The sequence below is a fragment of the Panthera onca genome, chromosome B2 (assembly GCF_046562875.1).
Source record: "Panthera onca isolate mPanOnc1 chromosome B2, mPanOnc1 haplotype 2, whole genome shotgun sequence".
In the NCBI taxonomy this organism is placed as follows: Eukaryota; Metazoa; Chordata; class Mammalia; order Carnivora; family Felidae; genus Panthera; species Panthera onca.
In genome coordinates this window covers 48,077,733-48,097,151 of record NC_138343.1, presented here as the reverse complement: position 1 = coordinate 48,097,151, position 19,419 = coordinate 48,077,733, and the positions used below count along the sequence as shown (strand labels likewise).

General features: G+C 40.4%; 1 protein-coding gene across 8 annotated transcripts in view; it reads left to right on the top strand.

The window, feature by feature from the left end:
* Positions 1–10,906: 10,906 nt before the first annotated feature.
* Positions 10,907–19,419, top strand: part of LOC132667179 (uncharacterized) — a 322,994-nt gene continuing 314,481 nt past the window's right edge. For all 8 annotated transcript variants that reach the window (XR_009605024.3, XR_009605025.3, XM_078446429.2 and 5 more), the window contains exons 1-2: positions 10,907–11,035; positions 13,740–13,846. The gene's annotated coding sequence lies outside the window, so the exon portion shown is untranslated. The remainder of the gene's footprint in view (positions 11,036–13,739; positions 13,847–19,419) is intronic.

The following is a 19,419-nucleotide window of genomic DNA, read 5'->3' as shown; positions in this document are numbered from 1 at the left end:
GATGCAATTTCCCCCTCCAAAAAAAGAATCGGGAAAAAAATCCAAACTTCTTGTATTTTCCAATTTTTTTTTAAGGAAAAAAAATGTTCTATAGATAGAGATCTAAATTGTAATGGCTTTGCCCGGATCAGATAGCTCCTTGCCTCGTACCAACTTAAAAACCTGTAGGAACAAAATTTTCCCTCTGCACAAAAGCAGCTCCCTGGAACAGATTTTGTACTTGCTGAGTATTTCTTTGGCTGATGTCGTAGGTCCCTTGGTAATATAGAAGTTTTGAAAATTAAGCATCAGCACTGAGAACTGGGAGGACAATAGGCAGAAGAGATTTATCCCAGGAGACAAGGAATAAATATTGTATCTTCGCCTAATAAGGAACTGGAGGTTCTTTCAACATTTTTATCCATTTTTTCCAACCTTTATCATGCTTTTCTATACCGACCGAGGTGGGGACTCATCTCTACAGAGAGCATTTGCACACATTTTATTGGGAAGATAAAGATCTAGCCTCGATATGTGTATATTAGGGATAGAAATATATATTAATTAAAGCTTCCTTTTACATGAGTAAGTGTTCATTCCTATTGGTTCCACTTTCTAGATGCTGAAAGCTGCTTTTTCCAACAAGCACCCAAATCAATTTCACCCAGATTGGGGTGACTGCCTTTGCCCAAGTGGAAACAATACTGCTCTTTCCATATTTACATCGAATTTGGGTTCTTTTTCCTTTTTTGAAAGGCAACACCCTGTGGTAGCTTACACTTTCAGCAGCTTTTAAAATAAATAGGCACGGTGGACAGCCCCAAGTTTTCATCATAAAGAAATGGTGTAACTGGCAATATATTTAAGAAAAATAAGAGAGAATAAAGACGTGTGACAAGATTCTACATTTAGGTAAAACGTTGTCTTTCACTCCCCAACCCAACCCATTTCCCCCCTCTTTTGTGTTTTCCTTCTTCCCTTTCAGAAACAGGGCTGGTTGGGGGTTGAGGGTAGCAGACCATTTAGCAGTGACACCAGGTATTTGAACACTATTACCCCAAAATAACCCTCAAATGTTTCGAAGTTATATTTTACAGAGAGGACAGGAGGCAGTGCACACCTATCTCTGTCTCTCTGGTGGATTTCTTGACTTTCAAACAGTATTTGAGCTTTACTTCGTTCAAAATTCAGTTTCCTCCACCAGGTGTTCTAGCACTTGGAGGGGCTCATGGTGGCCACATGCCCGCAATACTGAGGCTTTGCAAGGTCCCCTCTCCAACACTGTCTATCTCATAAGAACTGGCTGGCCCCATAGACTCATCTCAGAGATAGAAGGGGTAATTTAGTCTTAATTGCCATTTCATTTGGTTAGCTTTTATGTGTTTAAGCTGAGAAGGTGTCTTAATAATTAGCCGCAGGCAAACAGGCATGTGGCTTCTTTTTTTTTTTTTTTTTTTTTTTTTTTTTTTTTTTTTTTAGGTCGGGGTTTGGGAGGGTTTATTAGGATCTGCTCATGCAGGCTAACTGGGGCTGTCACTCAGCGCTCTTTGCTTTATATAAATGGACAAAGGCACATGACAAGAATTGAAATGCACTGTCTGAAATGGAGATCCGTGATGCTTCAGCCCTGCACAAGGGTCAGCAGCCAACACTTGCTCCCTTTTTCAAGGTGTGCAAGCGTCCCCTCCCCCACCCCCAACTTCTTGAAATTCTATATTTTGGTCTAATGAAGTCAGGAGAATGAGAGCCCAATGAAGATGAAAAGAAAGAATGGTCAACTTGATCTTTAAGTAGGAGCGTGTAAGATGAGTGCCCTTGGCACTGAGGGGCTGAATCCCAAAATGCTTGCAGCAGAATCTTTTGTTTGCCAGGACTGAGTGAGGCCTCTATATTCCACCCACAGACGACATAAATAACAGTCTGTGGGAGTTAGGGCCTGCCCCCACGACCTAATCCCAGGCACCCCCACCTCTGAGAAGGCACAACATCCGCCCCCGCCCCAACGTGTAGAGCCCGAAGGTTATCTTGGGAATTGCCAGACTCGCTTTTCTTGTTGGATGATGTTGGTTTCCCTGTGGGTCCTAACTGAAGTGGAAAAGGATGGCCCCTTTTCAGAAGAGCCGCAAACCCCTCCCCCAACTCCCCTACTGTCAGATACGTCTTCATTCTAGGCGAAGGGACCTTCTTTCCCCGGCTTAGGTCCAGGCAGCAGACGTAAAACCTTCTCCCCTGGGAACAACGAGAAGGCTCGGGACTGGTGACCGCCTGCTCGGCCCTGCTGGTGCCAGCGCGTTTGGCCCATGTGTTTGTCTCCGTCGGGGAGAAGATCCACACGCAGCCCCCGCATCTCTGCTACTTTTGGTAATGAGCTGGCCTCGAGCTGAGTACATCCACAGAATGACCTCTAGTTGTCTCGTCCCTCTAGATACTTCAAGACATCACGGAAGCGCTGGCAATCTTAACTCTCCATTCCACTCCCTATCCCATTCTGTTTTCCCGAGTGACTTCCTGATACTAAGACAAAAGGCATCCAGGGTTCATTTAGTGTTTCTTGAACCCCTGTGGAATTAGAGGATACTAAAGATCACGCAGAATGAGGAAAAAAAAAAAAACACTTGTATTTGTATTTAAAGGAAATTAAGCCGGGAGGGTAAAGTACGTCTCTTAGCTTTAAAGGGTCGACTTTGCCAGGGCCCACATCTGCCTTTGAAATCTCTCCTTCCACCCAATGTCCCAGCTTCCCACACCAGCGTCTGAACTGTAGGGAAACTCCATTTGGCCAACTGCTCCCTCTCGCCTCATCCCAACAACAACAACAAAAAAAGCTGTCTGTCCCTGAAAGAAAAGTTGGGGAAATCATCCGCACCATATGCACATACTGGTCAGCGCTCCCTTCCATCTGCTCTGGGGTTGCTCGGCGCGCCCCTTTTCTAAAGAAACTCATCGAGGCAGGTGTGTGGCTGTGCTTGGTGTGTGTGTGTGTGTGTGTGTGTGTGTGTGCGCGCGCGCGCGCGCGGTGGGCGCGCGCGCGCAGGATTTGTTTCTGTCAGACAGTCCCCCCGCCCCCCCCACCATCTTCCCTTCCCATCCAATTAATAGTCTTGAGCAATTAATAAGTGCCATCTTGCTTGACCCAAAGGCTGGGCTTTTCAGCAAAGCTAATTCCTCTTTCTCTGCTTTGCCCCTTTCAGGGAGAGCGATTGGCCACACATTCTCCAGCGGGCGCGTAATTGAATTAACTGGCCACGGCGAGTTGGAGACATGGTGACAATCGCCTGGGGCTCCCTCCCTCGAGAAACCTGTAGTGAGCATCCCAGCCTGAGCCCAAGGCCCCGCCGGCTTCCGCCCACTTGAGCTAGCTCTTAAAAGCCTTGGAGAAACCCCGCCAGCCCCGCACCCTAGAAGCTGAAGACTCTCCCTTAGCACCCAGCACTTCTGTTCTGCCTTCTGATTCCATGCTCCACACTCCAGGAGGGATTGTTCTACCGCAGTCGCTTTAGGAATCCGCAATCTTTATATCTATCATTACTGTTTTGGTTAGGATCCTGGGCTAGAAAAGAGAGTTTATTAACTGTTTCCTACAATTCAGATGCTGGCATGGGAAACTTAGGTCCCTCCCTGAGCTTCTAGGCTGGTACCATACAAGTCACCCCAGTTTTCATCCAATCCCAAACAACTCTACTGAAAGGATGTGCCACCCACTGTGTGTTTGAAGTTGGTGGACAATTACTAGCAAACAAGTGTCTACCCTAACTTTATTAAACAAGGGTTTCTCCTTTCCCTTCCCCCTCCTCCTCTTCCTTCTTTTTCCTACTTGGGATTTCCTTTGCTCCTCCAAATGGATTTTGTGTGTTTTCCTGTTACCTAAATAGATTTCCCCCACAAAATTGCCTACATAATGCTAAGTGAAATGGAGTAGACTATTTGGATATTTTTAACCAAAATTATTTTCTTGGATATATTCAAACCAACCAGAGTATCTTCCTTCCTCTCTCTTTTTCTCTCTTCCTCCCTTCCTTCCTTCTTTCCCTCCTTCTCTTTAGAAGGTAGAGATGAGATCAAATCTATTAAACTTATGCTTTAACAGAGTAAGTGTGTACATTATCTAATAATGAAATTTAGTATGTTCTGCCACAGTGGAGCATGAAGTTCCATAACCCAGACATGAGTTTGCATAATAGGAGATCATTTTCATGATTACAAAGACCCTGGCTTTGGAAGGGTAATTGTACGGGGAAACAGTGGAGCACTGAAGATGCAATATAGTAGGCAGATGTTTTTTCCACAAAGCAAAACCAGAGGTATGATCTGAATATCAGTACCTCTCTTAACCCTTCCAATCCTCTTTCCTTCCACTCTTTATTTTGGATGCACATAAAGAGCAGAGGAGCCTTTAGAGAGCCCAAAGACAGCCAAGGACTGCAGCATCCTTACTTCCTTCTTAAGTGAGCTCTACACCCAATGTGGGGTTGAACTCAGGGAACTCAGGACCAAGAGTCACATAGTCTACCAACTGAGCCAGCCAGGGGCCCCTGCTGAGTCCTATCCTAGCAGTATCTGGTTCTATCCTCGCTCAAGCACCTTCCACCTCTTCTTGCATCCCTTGCCCTCTGAATGCCTCCTCCCTGGGTGGATAAGCTTCTAAGCTCAGCCTGGGGACTCTAAGAGCCAACAACAGAGGAAGCTCTCAGGACCCTACGGGGGCAGGTGGGGGGGCGATCAGGGGGAGAGGAAAAGGTTCAAGTTTCACAATCTCTCAAGATTTTAATGACAATGGAAAGGTCTTATCCAAGGACCACTTTCGGTGTGAATCCTCTAATCTCTCCCACTTACTGCTCCTACCGGCAGGTAGGCGGGTGGGGACAATCCTTCAGGGAGCTAAAAGGCAAATGTCGACCACACAGTATCCTAATCCCTGGTTCATTCATTTTTCCTCATTAGTGATGTAAGATGGAGAGAGAAGAGTGTTCCAAATACCAGGAAAATTCTAGTCAGGAGCCAGGAAACTAAAACTTGGCCTAGCTACAAGGGCCAGGATAGTTCAAGAGGAAAGGTTTGGACAGCATGGACCTTTATGGGGAGGGACTCGAGGTCAGACACCCGCTCCCAGCCAAGAACGAATTGCTTGTCTTTCCTATTTCTATTAGCCTGACGCTGACCCTGGATGTTTTTGGAAAGGTTTCTCCATCCTTTTTCCAGTGATTATGTGATAACATTTCTACTTTCTCTTGGTAGTCTCTCCCCCTACCCCAATTCCACTTTCAACAACAGAAGGGCCACTTTGCGTAAAACGTTACCTAATTCCAAACGAGAAAAAGCAGGCCAGTTTATAAAAGAGCTTTTGGGATATTTAGGGGAAATTAACATTTCTGACAGACTCTCCAGTCATTTCAGTTTAAGGGTTGTCATTGATTTTTTTTTTTTAATTCCTTTTTCTTCCTTTCCTTTTTTTTTTTTTTTTTAAACCTCCTCCATCACGACCCTACCCCGCCCTCCGCGCTGTTTGTCAAAAGCCTAACGCGGATCTGTATTCCGCTTTAGCCTTGCAGCCGACAGGCAACACGGATTCCATAATCGTACAGAGAAGATGCATTTGCAAGCAATTAAAAAGCCTTGCGAATGTATTAGTCGAAAATTAAATAGAGGAACTCTCGTCTGAAGTCTTGTCTTTGATAACAGTGAAACTTGGAGCTGAGGCCCTCATCTGCGAGGGCAGACCCCTCGCCCGTGTGTAGCAGCTGCCGAGTTGCACCCAGGCATGGCACGGGCTCGCCCACCCTCTCCCGGGGCACCGATAGAACCAGCCTCGCCAGCCCTGCGGAGTCAGAGGGCGCTCACCCCCCTGCAGCCGCGCGAGCCCGGGAGGGCGCGGTGCTCTCGGGAGGGCGGGGGTGGGGGCTGGCTGGCTGCGCTCTTTGAGGCGGGGAGCCGGCTCACTGGCTCACTGGCTCGCCGGCTCAGGCTTCGCTCTCCCTGGGGAAACTTGCTCCTTTCCGCAAAGAAACCTGTGAGCTAAGGAAGGGCCACGCTCTGTCCTCTCCCGCCTCCTTCAGTGTTAAACCTTGTAGGGCGTAAGGGGTTTCTGAGGCTTGAGGGTCGTGTATGGAGCCCTCCTGTACTAAGCACTTTCACTAGGATTGACTCATTTGGTCCTGAGAACACTCCTCTCCCCACAGCGCAAGTAAGGAGGATTTGTATAGTTATGGCTTTGTTTTTACAGAGCAAAGAATAACAACAAATAACAGCAAGGATTAGCATTTGTTGAGCACTTACTATTGTCAGGCTCCTTACAAGCACTGTATCCTTTGATCCTGAAAACAGCCTTCTGAGGTAGGTATAGCTTGTACTAACAATCGTTTGAGGTAATGGGGGTCTAAGTGCAAGGAGGGAAACTGCCCGACTCTTCTTCCTCCGGCAGGTAGGCTAGCCTCCAAAGTGAGGCTTGAAAAGGTAGGAGTAATGGCCAAGGGGTCCCTAAATCTTCTGGCCTGTGCTGTTCGTACTGAAACTTTTCCACATTTTAAATTCCCTTCTTTGTATCTCTTGTCTCCATTCTTTTCTGGATGCCTGACAGAAATCCCCCACCTGGAGGCCCGGCCCAGGTTTTTTTTTTTTTTTTTTTTCAGAGACATGCCATCTTGACGTCTTCCAGTGGAAGTCTTCCGGACTCCGGAGGCCTCAAATCCAGTCTCTCTGAGCCTATCCCTCTCTTCTCTGGTGATGACTGTGTGCCCGGCGTCCAGAGCCTGTTACCTGCCCTGGTCTGTCTGTCGCGGGCCCTACCTCTGGGAGTCGGTGGCTAGCCTGCTGTGAAACTGCTGAACGCGGCCAGAGCCAGGCCACAGGCGACCGGAGGTTTCCACCAGTCTACTGCAGCACCTGCTCCCAGTGGGTCCGGTGGCGTCCACCTGTCTGTGGATCCAGCCCTAGATTCCAGGACCCCCTTGTAACCTCTGCAATCACAGGGTCTGGGCTTCAATCCCTATTCTACCGTAGCCAGTTATTTCATTTTTGACCTGTAAAACGGGAAAAAGACTATGAACTCTTAGCTTATCAGGATGTTGTGAGGCTCAAGGGAGTATATATATTCCTTGGCTGCAGGGAAGTTCTTAAGAAATGTTGGGTATTATTATTTGAAAGGATGGGGGTTGCTAAGGAGGTTAAGTGAAGAAAGACATTATTAGCAGGGCACGCTTGCTTCCCTAGAGTTGGTTTTTGTAGCTCTGGACAGATGGCACCAAAGAAAATCCAGCTGGGGGGAGCTGTAGGAGGTCATTAGGTCCTATCCTTTGCTGAACCAGACAGCTAAGCAAGTGACAAGGCCAGGGCTGGAGCTGGAACTCTGAAAGTTGCATCCACTCAGTCCAAAGCCTCTCACTCAGGATCCAGGGAAGGGACAGCTCAGTCCTCCTCCCCCACACCTCAATTCCTTTCCCTTTATGGCTAATTACTTCCAGTATTTGCTCCTGGCTTAATTAACATTGTGGTCTTTTAAATTTTAGAGTTTCATTTTTTCTTCTTCTCTCCCTTTCTTCCCTTCCCTCCCTCCTTCCTTCTCCCTCTCCATACCCTTCCCCTTCTCTTTCTCTCCTCATCCTTCTTGTTCTCCTGGCCTTCCACTCCCTCATGGGATTGTGCTCTGGTCTAGCTCGCTTCCTTCCAATGTCCACAGGTTTCTGTCTCTCTTTTGCTTCCATATCTTGGGCATCTTCTCAGTGACATGGGGGCTGTGAGAGTGTGTGCTTCTCCATTTTAATACTTCAAGTTCTTGTCACCCTAGTGCATATCTCATCACCTACCTTCTAACTGACCCCTGTTGATGTGTCTGGTTGCTGACCCTAAGCCCCTGCCTCTTCTCCCTGTTAGTAGCCTTGAGGAGCTTTGAGGCAATCAAGGCCTCCTGTTCCTTTTTTTTTTTTTTTTTTTTTACTAAAAGAGCTTTGTCTTCCTCTTCTGTCAATTACCCCAGCAAGCCTCTCAGAGGTCCCGTTTATTTTTCCATTGACCTTTTCTTCCTTATGTACTGGAACAATGCCTTATTATTTTATTTATCTTAATCTCTGGTGCAATCGCCCTTTATTCTTCAACTTGGCTGTGCTAGTGTTTGCCTTTACACTTTCTTGACTTCATTATGTAATCTTGCCGAATCTCCACTCTCTGTGCATGCTGTTTAGACCTCACGTCTGTCTTTTACTTACCCTTGAATAGTTTTGTTTTGAAACTCCTGGTCCATCCATATTTACCTTATTCCTTTGTTTCCTACTATCTGCTGCCTGGAATGTTCAGGGACATTGTCCAGAAATTTGTAACAGTTCTGCTTTATTACATATCTTACCTAACAGGACAGTCCATTACAATTTTTTTTCCTACTTTGGCCTGTCATTTTTGGTGGCCTGAGGTAATGCCCCTTCTGCCCAAGTCAGTTCTGGTTATAGGCATCATATGGGCATTAGACACAATTGCTAGGATGAACTGATCTCTTTTGATTTCCCTTTGAACAGTGGAGGATGGTGAAGGATGTGTAAATTCTGCCACTGACAGGCTCTGTGACTTCAGGCAAGTCACTTAACCACTCTGCTGTCTTTCACAGCCAGCTTGTATTAAATGGGGATAAATATATATGAATCAACTTTGTAATTGTTAGTGTGCTTTACAATGATTAGGTAAGATTTGCAAATCACCTTCTTGCTTGTAGAACAACCTTTCTCATGGGTTTGTATCAACCCTAATAGTGATAAAGTGTATTGCTTCTCTTCCATGACCCATCCTTTCCAACATTAAATTCTGCTTTCTCTGTCTTCAATGTAAACATTTCTACTGATTTCCATGTCAGAGCACTATCTTTTGAATTTTAGATTCAGAAGGGACAACTTTGTGTATTCTCCATTCTGGTATCATGAACAGCCTTGAGGGAATCTATAAGCATACTCCTGAATTCATTCCCTCTGTCTTCCAATGTTCTCTCCAAAGGATGGAAGTAGAAATCCCAGAAACACCGTATCACCACTACTGCCCTTTGGTAATCCTCTATTAATATTTTTTCCTGCTCTCAATCACTCACTCCCTTTCTCTCTCTCTGTCTTCAGATAAAGCACTTTACTGAAGAAGTTACTGCAGAAGGGAAGACAACCACTCTAATGATTCTTGGAATCTTGTCCCCTTAGGCATATCCTGCCACTCTGGCTGGGAATGAGTCATGTCTTGGAATGTCCATTTTAGGAAGTTCGGTGAAATGGGGACGGTATAGGTTAATGTAAATCTTCAGATGTAAAAATAACACCTCTCAAGCCCTCCTTTTTGGAAAATTAGAGACCAAATCTAGCATTGAGACTTCTCTCTAGTATAAGACACTGGAAAACATATAGACTGTGATGTATTAAATATGTACTACATATTAGAAATACCTGTAATGAATGCAGACATTCTGATAAATAATACAGTGTAAGGTTCTTTGTATGATTGAACACTATCTACTTCTCATATATTTATGTGCCAGCAGTTAAAGAGAACAGGTTTCTTTCCCTAGTTAAACACGTTGAAACAGCATTAGGTCTTTTTAGGAGTGTGTTCCAACCTGAATGCTAAGATTTAGATAGTGACAAAACTAAGCACATGTAGATGCTGTTCTCTGGCACATCCAGTTTTGACTTAGAAAAGGAAGCTCTTTCAGTAATTATCTAGACTCTGGCAAGGGAGGAGGAGGAGTAATGCAGAATGTTAAAGAGACCTCATTCTAATGTACTTTTCATTTACAAGGTCAAGTGTGTCTCAGGTATAGTCGACAGCAAAGTTCAAAATCCTTGAGATGCAGAAATTGTATACCTTGGCAATGGGTTTATTTACCATTGTTGTATAGATTGTGGTGGCCAAAATAACCCAAGAGCATTATTTTAAAAGGTCTGGGATTTTAAGTTGTTCATTCTAACATTTTTTCTCCCTTTTCAAAATCAGCAATCCAAAGATCACTCCAAAATCTGTGATTTTCCATAGTACATGGAACTTACTCATATTTCCACAGAAAAATAAGACTACTGGCCTATTAAAAAATAAGTGTAGAAAGTTCATCTTGTCCCTTCCCAAGATGGTATATCTAGCATGAGACAGAGGCTATTTTATGTTTCTTGCTAGGTTGGAAAGAATGCCACTTGTGTGGCTTTGAATGACAGAGTTAAAGTTCTTATGACACCATAATATCTATTCTCAGAAATGATTCACTGATTGGAAACAAGAAATGTTAAATGATAGGGGTGTCTGGGTGACTCAGTTGGTTAAATGTCTGACTCTTGATTTCGGCTCAGGTCATGATCTCACAGTTCATGGGATTGAGTCTGAGTTGGGGTCTGCACTGACTGTGGAGCCTGCTTGGGATTCTCTTTCCTTCTCTCTCTGCCCCTCACCCCTCATTCATTCTCTCTCTCTCTCTCTCTCTCTCTCTCTCAAAATAAATAAATAAACTTAAACAAAAAGAGAGAAATGTTAAAGGATGGACGGAAGGATCATCTTAACACCTAATTACAGAACTCTTTACCATGAAGTCAGTATGTTACATTATAGGGAGAGGACATAATGAAAAGAGTGACCAAAAAAAAAAAAAAATCCAGAGTTCCTTTTAGCTGTGAAACTTTCATTTTTTTTTTATTCTACTGAGAAATGCCCCTAGTCAGTGTGTCTCTAGCAAATAGACACAATCAATTTCAAGTTGTCTGTAACTGTACGGTGCTATGCCTAGGTACATGTGGCTATTGAGTACCATTTTGGACTGAATTGTTCCCTCCAAAATTCGTATATTAAAGTCATAATCCCCAATATGACTATATTTGGAGATGGGGCCTTTAAGGAGGTAATTAAGGTTGTATGAGGTCATAAGAGTGGGGCCCTAATCCAATATGACTCATGTCCTTCTAATAAAAGGAAGAGAAACCAGGAATGTGTACCCACAGAGGAAAGACCATGTGAGGACACAGCAAGAAGGTGGCCATCTGCAAGCCAAGAAGAGAGGCTTCTGGAGAAACCAAACTTGCTGACCCCTTGATCTTGGACTCTAGCCTCCAGAACTGTAAGAAAACAAATTTCTGTTGTTTAAACCTCCCAGTCTGTGACATTTTGTTATGGCAGCCCTAGAAGACTAATCCAAACACTTTGAGAAAAAGTTATACTAAACTAAACCACCCCCCTAACCCCCAAATAGTTTCTGACATCCAGGAGTTGAGCTAGCATTATCCACTAGGCCATGGTGTTGCTGTAGGCTGGCCTAACTCATGGTCAGGTCTTGGTGTTCTGTTGAACACAAGCCATCTCACAGAACATCAACATTACATAGGGCCACTCTGTGACCATGGTAGATGAAGATGGAAACAAGACTACTCTGTAATCATATGTGAACATAGACAAGACATGAACATTTGATCACACCTGAAAACACCCAATATACTCCTTTCTTGGCTAATGTGAGTTACTGCTGCTTCTTTACTAATTACAGCTTTGCCTTTAGTCTTCCCTCAATGTAAAATGTTTATCGAGAAACCTAATCACAAAGTTTTCCCCTCTTTCTGAGAACACTCAATCCAGTGTGAACCTCTGCTTCTCGCACCATTCCTGAAATCACCTAACCAAAGTTAAAATCCTATAATAAATTTTTTCTAATGCACTTTGTAGAAAGTTTCCATGACTTCCCATGGTGTTCATACAAGTTATAAACCCATTTTCTTCAACTACAAGTGTGTGTTTGGTGATTTTTGGCTAAAAGGCATTAGCAATTTGAAATCAAGCTAGTCCAAATTGAGATGTGCTATAAGTATAAAACACACACTTGATTTTCATACACTTATTTGAAAAAGAAAAGTTAAATATCTCATAATTTTTGTATTGACTGCAATGATAATATTTTGATATATTGATAAATATATTATTAAAAGGAAATTTACTTGTTCCTTTTTTCTTTTTAAAATATGGAAAACTTAAAATGACTTATGTAACCTGCATTTTATTTCTGTTGAACAGCAATTGTTTATAATGTCCCATAAAAAGTGAATCATTGGCAATTCTGAGCAAGAGAAGCTTACTATTTATTTTTCTTTACAGGATTTATTAGTCAGATTAGAACATGCTGCACCTTGGTAACAAATAGCTCCCAAATCTCTGTGGCTTAACACAACGGAAGTTTATTATGCTCAAATGTACACTTCATTGTGGATTTGGACACCCCACCAAGGCTGCTATCCTCCATATGGAGGCTCAGGCATCTAGTGAGATCTTTATCTGTGCATTATCACAAGGTGGAGGTTGCAGAGGGTTCTGGAAGTTCTGGCACAGGTAAACAAGTTCTTTGTTCCAGAAGCACATTGGCCAGATCTAGTTGTGTGGCTGTGACTAACTACAGGCCAAGGAAAGAGTATAATCTTCCTATACACTCAGAAGAAGGAGAGAACTACAGATAAGGAGCAATAGTTCTATCTCCCAGATGAGGAGAAATGTAAATAGAAATGCATGTTCTATGTCTTAGTTTAACAAAAATGTGTGATATATTTGATATATGCCTAATGTATTTTATTTTGACTCATATTTCTATGAAAACATCTTAATGCCTCAAGGTACTTAATGCAATGTGTGGTTACCAATAGCTCACAATTCCTTACATCTTTTTCTCACACTCTGATGAACTTTAAAACACAGTTCAAATTTTGTTTGAAAGCAGTATGCAATTGGAATAAATGGAAGAAATTTTCAAGATCAGCAATATTTTTAAGTTGGTTAATCAGGCTCTATGTCCATCTATATCTATTTCCATCTTTCTATAGATACCTATGCATACTTGTATATACATGCACATTCACATATATATATACATATACATATATATATGTGTGTGTATATATATATATACACATATACATATGTGTGTGTGTATATATATACATATACATATGTGTGTGTGTGTGTGTGTGTATATATATATATATATATATATATACACATATACATATATATACACATACACACAGGCCTGTATTACTTCATTTAACAAGGTTTCATAATATTCAAAACAAATGTGATCCTGGAGATTTCATTAGTTAGAATCCTCCCATCTGCAGAAGGGATTCCTAAAATGCAGGCGAACTTGCCTTTATCTTCAAAGGTTTCCTCCTAGCATCAGAAAAGTTGTTTGTAGTAAGCCCAGGGGAGGGAGGAGGGTCTGACAAGCTTTCTCCTCCCCTTTTGTGGCTGAACTGAGAAGCCTTCTAGTATAACTAATTTTACCAATATAGATCAGTAGGTTAATTTCTGAAGGAGGCAAGCCTATGGCTGTGTGGGGTATAAGAAAGAAAGAGGTGGGGGGAGTCAGCACTTGATTTCCTCTCCCGCCCTCTTTCTCTCCTCTCTCTCCAGGGTCTGCCACTGCCCTTATAGACTTCTAGCCCCCAGCGCACAGCCTAAGAGAAAGGAGCTGTCCGTTCAGTACCAGGACCACGTGCAACCTGCCCGCCAAAACACAAAGAACTGAAATATTAATTAAAAAAAGCCAATCTGCTCAATCCTCCGCCCGCAGGCAGGCTCTAACGGAAAACCGCATATGCTTTCCCTTTCTCCTTAATAAATCTTCATGTGGGCATTAAAATACCTAAAAGGATTAGTCATTAAATGCTTGTACATTTGGCTTAATTCGCAAGAAACTGTATGTCACAGGGTTACATCAGAACTGCAGTTTAATCTAATTTGCAGTATTTGCGTAAATGCTCTATTTCTTCTGCTGATTGTTACAGAGGATAATATTAATATCCCAAGTGTCCAGAGGGAGAAGGTTAACACACCAGTACAGAAATGAGCTGGATGCTGACTGATGTACAAAAATATCAAAGCTTCTTTTAAGGTAAAACACAAAAAAAGAATAAATGGGAGTGTGGCTTTTCCTCCTCAAGCTGCATTTATTATTATTATTTATTATTTGATCCTTGGGTAATAAGGAAAATGCGTTTTTTGAAAAGGATTTTTGCACTTCAGTTGGGTATGCTGTCCTACATATTGCATTCAAAAGCTGTGTATATGGAGACAGTGAAACAACTCTTCAAAGGATTTAATTGCAGAATCATTCTTACTTTCTTCTCAGACATTGCTCTTGTAGCAACAACATCCAGTCCAGTTATATGAACCATCCCTTTCCCCACCCTCCTCCAAACATTTCTCCTTTCACTGAACTACTTACTGGACGATGCATTGTTGTCTGTATTATGCATCAACATCTGGCCCTGATAATTTATCTTTTGGTGTTTCTACTTATTTTTGTACATAAAATAATTCTAATTTTACTGGACAGTAAGTCCCCAGGCAAAAGGGATCAAAACCCTAACATCTATCTAGAAAAATAATTTTATTCATTAAGTACATGTTTATTGATTACTCTGAGCACTCTGCTGGTTTTCACTGAAATAATTTTTCAATATTTCATTGAAATAATTTTTTTATTACATATTTGGGACACATCTCAAATTAATGAAAGGAGCCCTTAATTTGGGTTAGTTCTTGCTTTCTTTTGCCAGAATGCTCATGCCAGAATACAATACAAGCTAATATATTTATTAAAATGCATTTAAAAATTAAAGCTCACATTAATTTTAGTAGAATTAGTTGTTAATAATATAAGGTATTTGGGGCACCTAGATGGCTTAGTCAGTTAAGCATCCAACTTTGACTCAGGTCATGATCTCACAGTTCACGGGTTCAAGCCCCGTGTCAGGCTCTGTGCTGATAGCTTAGAGCTTGGATTGATAGCTCACGCTTCAGATTCTGTGTCTCCCTCTATCTCTCTGCCCCTCCTCAGCTAATGCTTTGTCTCTCTCTCTCTCTAAAAACATTAAAAAATTTAAAAAAGATATTTGAATATGAATATCAAATATGAAGTCAACATTTGATTGCCCCAACTTTATCTATTGGTGAAAAGCAGCCTCAGACGGGTAGAGTCCATTTCAATTTAGGTTTTTCTCTGTCCATGATGTAGTGTATGACATAGACATTTGATTAGCAGGAAATACTCTATTGGTATATTGTACAGGTGGTGAAAAAAAAGGAGATTAATGGACAAGTTGAGGCATTCCTTGGAATAGAAGAAGTTTTTTAGGGGATTCAAAATAACAGTATTTATAATTGAGCCAATATACATTATTATACATGATGAGTGAATGTCTGTCCATGGTGGTAAAAGGGGCACTTGTTTTATCTATTCCTGGTCCAGTCACTTATTTTCATACCCATAGCAAATCTCTTGGTCTCTAATCCTCATCTCTTATGTTAAGCAGTTATATCAGGCATCTTTAAGACTTCTTCATGCTCTGACTGAATATCTTCAACTTTTGAAGTTTTTATTCCATGTCCTATTGTGACATTTGTTTTTAAGTAAAAGGTGTCTTCTTTTTTTTTTTTTAATGTTTTTATTTATTTTTGAGAGAGAGACAGAGAGACAGAGCATGAGCAGGGGAGGAGCAGAGATAGAGGGAGACACAGAATCTAAAGCAGGCTTCAGGCTCTGAGCTGTTAGCAAAGAGCCCAACTTTGGGCTCATGAAGTCTTGACCTGAGCCAAAGTCCTGGCTAAGCCACCCATGTGCCCATTTAAAGGTGTCTTCTTTGGGGCACCTGGATGGCTTAGTCAGAGAAATGTGTGACTCTTGATCTCGTGGTTGTGAGTTTGAGCTCCATGTTGGGTGTAGAGATTACATAAAAATAAAATCTTAAAAAAAATTGTCATCTTTGAGTCGCTTTTTAGTTTGTTTCAAATACAAATAAATAATATGGAAAATATGATCAACAATCAGAGCTGAAATCATCAGATTACTTCAGCTTTTACTTATTTTCTCAATTTATGGTTTATCTGTTATTTTTACTCCTATCTCCTTTATCTTGTATTATTACTGAATAATTAATTCTTTGTTAAAACATGAATGATTATCATTGCTTTCTTAATAGTTAATAAGGGTCATGATGATTTATTTATCATCAAAATTTTGTTTTTATTTGAAGAAACTGATTATACAAAATTAAACTGATTCTGATACTAAATTCTTGTATTTTGCCCTCTGTTACATGTAAGTTTAACATGTTAACTTTCAATAATTTAATTAAATTAAAAATTCATTAGCAAATACCTATCTTATTTATACCTAATACTTCATTAGATAGTGAGGGAGGCATTAAAAAGTGTATAAAGCATAACTTTCAGTATTTGGGGAACTTACAATCTAGTTGAGGAAATAATATTCCCATATTTAAAAAGTTAATTAAGAATACAAAATCAATTATATGAATGGCAAAATGTAACAAATATGATATCATAAAGTGGGCATTGTGGTTTAGGTTTGTTTTCTGGGACTTGGTGGAGAGGGAAATTCTAACACAACATAGTCATAGCCTTAACATTGATATATGGCATTAAAAATCAAAGCCTATAGGGGTCCCTGGGTGGCTCTGTAGGTTAAATGTCTGACTTAAGCTCAGGTCATGATTTCACAGTTCATGAGTTCAGGCCTGGCATCAGGCTCTGTGCTCACAGCTTGGAGCCTGGAGCTTGCTTCAGATTCTGTGTTTTCCCCTCTCTCCTCCTTCCCTACTCATGCTCTGTTTCTCTCTGTCTCTCGGAAATAAATAAATGTTAAAAAACATCAAAGTTGTAGAATCATAATAATTTATTCACATTTTCAAGCTGTAACTCTTGTTTGACAGATAATTTTTTTCTCCCACTTTTATATTAAAACATGAGTATCATTTCTTTTTTAATTAATTAATTTTTAAATTTATATCCAAGTTAGTTAGCATATAGTGCAACAATTTCGGGAGTAGATTCTTCGATGCCCTTTACCCATTTAGCCCATCCCCCCTCCCACAACCCCTCCAGCAACCCTGTTTGTTCTCTATATTTAAGAGTCTCTTATGTTTTATTCCCCCCCCCCCCCGTTTTTATATTATTTTTGCTTCCCTTCCCTTATGTTCATCTGTTTTGTTTCTTGAATTCCTCATATGAGTGAAGTCATATGATATTTGTCTTTCTCTGATGGACTAATTTTGCTTAGCATAATACCCTCCAGTTCCATCCACATAGTTGCAAATGACAAGATTTCATTCTTTTTGATTGCTGAGTAATACTCCATTGTATATATTAAAACATGGGTATCATTTCTGTTTTGTTCTTTACATTAAGCCTTGTTCTTTCCAGGAAAATCTTATGTTTTATTTGCTCTAAGAAGGGAAATGATACTCACATTCAAAGCATAAACCCCAACTTCCAAGGGATTGCTTGGATAATAACTGGATAAGAGAATTACATTAGGGCAGAAGTATGGGTCATAATCGTATCACACCAAAAGTTAGAGCCAAGTTCGGTGAATTTTGTTTGTATAAGGTCATTTTCAGGCCAGCTCTACAATTAGGTTTCCTTAAATAAGGATGATATTCTTGTCACTGAACAATAAATTGAGTTTTTTTTAAGACAATACTCTAGCAAATAGAGTACCATAGAGCCAGAAATTAGACTTGATGTGGAATGAATTGAGATAAATAACTCCTAATTAAAATAATGACAATTCAAATATGTGAACCATAAAATTGATTGTATGAGCTTTTAGGCTAAGGATATTGCTTTTTAACAAGTGCATCATTTCTAATGCACTGATAATTCTAGGGAGGGAAGTTTTGTAGAAACATCTACAAGACTCTTTAATATCATCTGTCATCTACAAAAATACATAGCATTTACATCTAATTTGTATTTTTAACAATTATTTTGAGAAAGTTCTTGCTATGACAAACACTTTTTTGCTAATATATTCTGTCTGTTACATTTGATACACATTTACAAACTCTGAAAAGAGAATTTAGGGTAACGGATGCCATAATAATTTAAAAATATGTACTATGTGCTATATAATGGCTTTGTTTAAATAATGTTTAAACTGTAGTTTTAAATTTCAAAATATGGGGTATGTTCAGTGTAGACCCAGAATATGTATATAAAAACTTAGGACCTAAGTCCAAAATATAAATATACATCATATGGAGTTTTTAAAACTTGTCTGCAAAATCTTTTGCACTTTTTCCATCAAGAAGTGTGTGTGTGTGTGTGTGTGTGCGTGTGTGTGCATGTGGGCGTGTGTGTATTGCTTTTTCTTGGATCTAAGCTGACTTTAGCTATTGTTTTTAGCTAACAGAATGCTGTGGAGGTGATAATGCATGACTTATAAAACTAGAAAGGCTTCCGCCTGTGGGCTTGGATTCTTGCTGTGGAACTCTTTGTTTTCTTATTCAGCCTAAGAATTCCTGTAGTATTCTTAAAAAATGTTAAAGTGAGGAAGAAGCAATAAGTGATGTTAGAGTTTTGTAATATTCTCCAGACAAAATTTTATAGTTCAAGGTGTCATTTCTTGTTTCTTCCTGTTTTTGCATGTTTGTGTGTCCGTCTTTTTTGATGCTCTCCACTAGATATATTAAAGTCCTTATACCGTTCTCAGTCTAGGTGAAGATGAACAAAATGCCTTAAAGCTAGTTGGTCTAACAGCTTACTGAAGTGGTGACTGCCAATAGTGTCTGACTCTAACCTGCTTTCCTTGGGAAATAAATAGACCTACTTTGCCTTACTCAGTCCCCACAGAAATGTAGTTCTTAATAATGTTTGGTTTGGCATATAATATATTCTGGATACTGTGCTAACTACTTTATATATATTGTCTTTTTATTCATCACCAAAATTCTGTGAAGTATTCATTATTGTTGCCCATGAGGAAATTGGCTTAAAAGATTAAGTCACTTTCCCAAGATGACTTGTATTGTAAGGACAGCAGCCAGGATTTAAACATAATTATCTTCCTCCAGAGTCTGAGATTATTTCATTTCCTCAGAATCTTGTCAAGTAACACACACACACACACACACACACACACACACACACACACACACACAGCCATTGGTAGAGCCATTAAGAAAAACAGTGTAGAGGCTCCTCAGAGGAATAAAAATAGAACTACCACTAGATCTAGTAATTCCATTTCTGGGTGTATAGCCAAAGGAATTAAAATCACTACCTTCAAGGGGATATATGTAGTTTTATGTTTATTATAGCATTATTCACAATAGCAAGATATGGAAACAACCTAATGGCTGTCAATGGGTGAATAAAGAATGTGGGGCGTGTGTGTGTGTGTATAAAGTATATATCATGCAATTTTACTGTATATATTCCATTATTGTATGAATTATAATTCTATATGAATATTATATGTATATAATGGAATATTATTCAGTCTTTAAAAAGAAGGAAATCTTGTCATTTGTGAAAATGTGGATAAACCTGAGGACATTATGTTAAGAAGATAAGCCAGACATGGGGAGACAGATACTGCATTATCTCACTTGTATGTGGAATCTGGAAAAAAAAATTGGAAGAAGAAGAAGAGGAAGAAGA